The sequence below is a fragment of the Lithobates pipiens genome, unplaced genomic scaffold (assembly GCF_037356315.1).
Source record: "Lithobates pipiens isolate NorthernLeopardFrog02 unplaced genomic scaffold, aLitPip1_a1.2 Scaffold_25, whole genome shotgun sequence".
Taxonomy (NCBI): domain Eukaryota; kingdom Metazoa; phylum Chordata; class Amphibia; order Anura; family Ranidae; genus Lithobates; species Lithobates pipiens.
This window is the reverse complement of record NW_027507787.1, coordinates 238,218,882-238,222,649: the sequence shown is the minus strand read 5'-3', so window position 1 is coordinate 238,222,649 and position 3,768 is coordinate 238,218,882. Positions and strand designations below refer to the sequence as shown.

The following is a 3,768-nucleotide window of genomic DNA, read 5'->3' as shown; positions in this document are numbered from 1 at the left end:
GGACAGAGGTTGTGAACATGATAGTGTCCTCCTCACCTTAGCCTCCTCCTCTGGCCACCATCATATTACTTCTCCACATTATCAGTGTGCTGTGTCCTCCTCCTGTGCCTCTTTCTCCTCTCCACAGGTCAGGGCAGCACAGTGCTTCCCTGACCTGTGGAGAGGAGAAATGGGCACAGGAGGAGGACACAGCACTGATCATGTGAAGTAATATGATAGCTGACAGAACACATCAGTCTCTGTACCTCCCCTGCATGCCACAGCTTCACCCTCCGCCGCCTCCGGGCTCCCAGCGATGTCCTCCTCTCTCACTCAGAGTTTACTCACAGTTCTACTCTCCTCTTTCCTCCTCAGTCCTCACCCCTGCTCGGCTCCTCTGCCAGTGTCCCGATCGTCTATTCAAAAATGGCGCCGGGAGGCGCCATTACGTTACTGCGCATGCGCCGCCCGGCCGAGCGCGTACGAACTTTCCCGAGCCCGGCCGGCTTTGGAACAGCGCATGCGCCGTTCCATGGTCTGCTCACGGCCATCTTTTTTACGGGCACCGATGCCCATAATGGATTTTAATGGGCAGCTCCAAAAAAATGTTAACTCTACGGGCGGTTGCAAACACCGTGGGGCCCCCTGCTGGACACCGGGCCCTCGGTCGGCGCCCGACTGCCCGAATGGTCAGTCCGCCCCTGGAGGGGAGGTAAGCAAACACAGGAAGATCACTGCATAACCATGACAGTGATATCCTCTCATTACCGAGTTTCCTTATGTCACCGGTGACTGATGACATCAATGCACAATTGGATTCCTGCTTTACTCAACAACGGGCAACACTGGCTGTTGATCCCAATGTTGAAAGTCGTAATAATCAGACCCGTCTTCACCCACGGGAATTATTCCAGGTACCAATCTCCGGTGATTTAATAGGCCGGGCCAACATGGTGTGCAGGCGTGGGGGTTCAGGTGTCTCGGCATTGCTGGCGTTGTGTGTTAAGCTGCGCGGGCGCAGTTATTTAGTTATTATATTATTAGTAGTGCAGTGTTATTATAGTGTGTGATTGTAGTGCAGTGTTATTATAGTGTGTGATTGTAGTGCAGTGTTAGTATAGTGTCTATGGGCAGCACAGAGGCTTAGGGGTGAGTCTTGCAGCAATGGGGTCCTTGGTTCAAATCCTGACCAGGACACTATCTGCATGGAGTTTGCATGTTCTCCCTGTGCTTGCGTGGGTTTCCTCCCCTACTGTGAAAGACATGCAACTTTTTTGCGTTGGTGGTGCAGTGGTGAGCATAGCTGCTTTCTAAGCAGATGACCCGGGTTCGATTCCCGGCCAACGCCCTCTCCAAGATGTCTGCCTCACCTTCTCGGTGTATTGAGTCCCCAGGGGGGAAAGTGCTGTACAAATTAAGTGTTGAGTATCTATGAAAAAGGAAAGAGATTGTGGGACTTTATATGAAGCACACTACTAAATGAAACAAACCAATGAGGACAATAATTGTTTAATTACAAAGAGCCTATATACATATAAATTGGTAGAGAAGGTATATATAATGTAATATAATAAAAAAGGTCTCGACAGATATCATCAAAACAATTGATAGTCCTCAATTATTCCAACATGATACACATAATAATGGACCTTGGGTATGTGGGCCCAAATTGTACCGCTAACATTTATACATGGATAAGAATCAGCCTCTTTGGTGTTTACAAAAAAACTTTTTTTTTTTGCTACAAAATTATTTAGAATCCCCAAACATTATAAAAAAAAAAATTCAAACACCCTAGAGAATAAAATGGCGGTCGTTTATAATATGCATTTTTGAACTAAAAAATAAGAGACCAGTGAAGTTAGCCCAATTTTTTTTTTATATTGTGAAAGATGATGTTACGCCAAATAAATTGATACCCAACATGTCACACTTCAAAATTGCGCCCCGCTTGTGGAATGGCGAGAAACGTTTACCCTTAAAAATCTCCACAGGCGACGTCTAAAAAATTCTACAGGTGGCATGTTTTGAGTTACAGTTGCCAATCGGTGCCCAGTAGCTGTCTGTCAGCGCCTCATTATAACCTCTGGTCAGTGCCCAATAAAGTGCCAATCAGTGCCCACCACAGTGCAAATCAGTGCCCACTATAGTGCCAGTGTCCATCATAATGCCAATCAGTGCCCAGCATTAACACCTGTCAGTACCTGCCCAATCAATGCTGCCCATCAGTGCCATCTATTAGTGTCTATCAGTGCCCATCAATGCCACCAGTCAATGCCCATCAGTGCTCCCTGTCAGTGCCCATCAGTACCCCCTGTCAGTGCCCATCAGTACTGCATATCAGTGCCACCTATCAGTGCCCATCAATTCTACATATCAGTGTCGCCTATCAGTGCCCATCAATTCTACATATCAGTGCCACCTTATCAGTGCCAACTCATCAGTGCCCATAGGTGCTGCCTCATCAGTGCCCATCAGTGCCGCCTCATCAGTGCCCATCAGTGAAGGAGAAAACTACATTTTATAACAGAAACAAAGAAAAAATGTTTTTTTTTTTTTTAGTTTGTTTAGTAAAAAAATAATCCCCCCCCCCCCCCCCCCCCCGAGGTGATCAAATCCCACAAAAAGAAATCTCTATTTGTGGGACGAAAATGATAAAAATGTAGATTGGGTACAGTGTTGTATGACCGAGTAATTGTCATTCAAAGTGTGACAGTGCTGAAAGCTGAGACTTGCCCTGGGCAGGAAGGGGGTGGCAGTGCCCCCCGTTATTGAAGGGGTTCATTTAGTGGTGTGCTTCATATAAAGTCGCACAATCTCTCTCCTTTCTCGGTGTAGCAAGGATGGAGGTCTATGAACTGTCATAGTCATCGCCTCATACAAAGTCACAACTGCTTTTAGGTTTTCTTTTTCGGGGTGTAAATCTGAACGGTGGAATAAAATGTAAACCAAAACTAAGGAAGTGAATGTGTCGGATGTTTGTAGAGATTTTATTAAACACTTTTGAATAACAGATTTCCTGCAGGTGGATGTGATTGTTTTGTGTTCCCCTTTTCAGCCAGTAGGTGGAGCACTCGCCTCCTTTTCAGGTATTTCCTAGGCTCTCCTTCACAGCTTGGCTGGAGAAAGGCTCTAAACATTGAGGCCGGGTTCACGCATGTGCGGCCGTGGGTTTGTGCCCGGGGTCCGGTGCGTGTCTGTTCACCGGTTCGGGTGCGATTCGGGTCTGAATTTGCACGTGAACCGGACCCAAACACGCACACGCAGTTTGCAATCCGCTCCGCGGCCGCCCCGGACCAGTGTGAGGCGGCAGAGCATCCCCCCACCCCAAAACACATCCCCCTCCATGTTGCAGGCATGTGGCCTGGTATTGTTGAGGAGGGGGGGGGGGGTGGGACTCAACCTTTTTTTTCTATTGCTAGCAATGTATTTTTTTTTCCATTCAGCTGTCAGCGGGGAAGCCCATTGACAGCTGATGGTCCGTTGTTAAGGATGCAGCGGCCGGCTTCCCAGCTCCGCTACTTAACAACAATCTATTCACTGTGTCCTGATTGGGCAAAGCTTTGCTCAATCAGGGCTCAGAATGCACTTTACTGCGCTTTGCAAATTCGGGCGTCCACCGAACAGGCGATGTGCGGGCCGAACTTTTGCCCAACTCTAGTCAACGCTGTGTGTGAATCACTGACAGTCTATCACACAGTGTCCTGACCTGGGAAACACTGCTATGTAGTAGGCTGTCATTAGATTAGGGTGATTAAACAGAATCTATACCCCCATCAGAGCCCCCCT

The 3,768-nt window shown here is 47.8% G+C and overlaps 1 non-coding gene across 1 annotated transcript; it reads left to right on the top strand.

Moving 5' to 3' along the window:
• The first annotated feature begins 1,255 nt into the window (after positions 1 to 1,255).
• Positions 1,256 to 1,327, top strand: TRNAR-UCU (transfer RNA arginine (anticodon UCU)). The gene has a single exon. It is a non-coding gene; the product is annotated as a tRNA-Arg (tRNA).
• Positions 1,328 to 3,768: the final 2,441 nt, after the last annotated feature.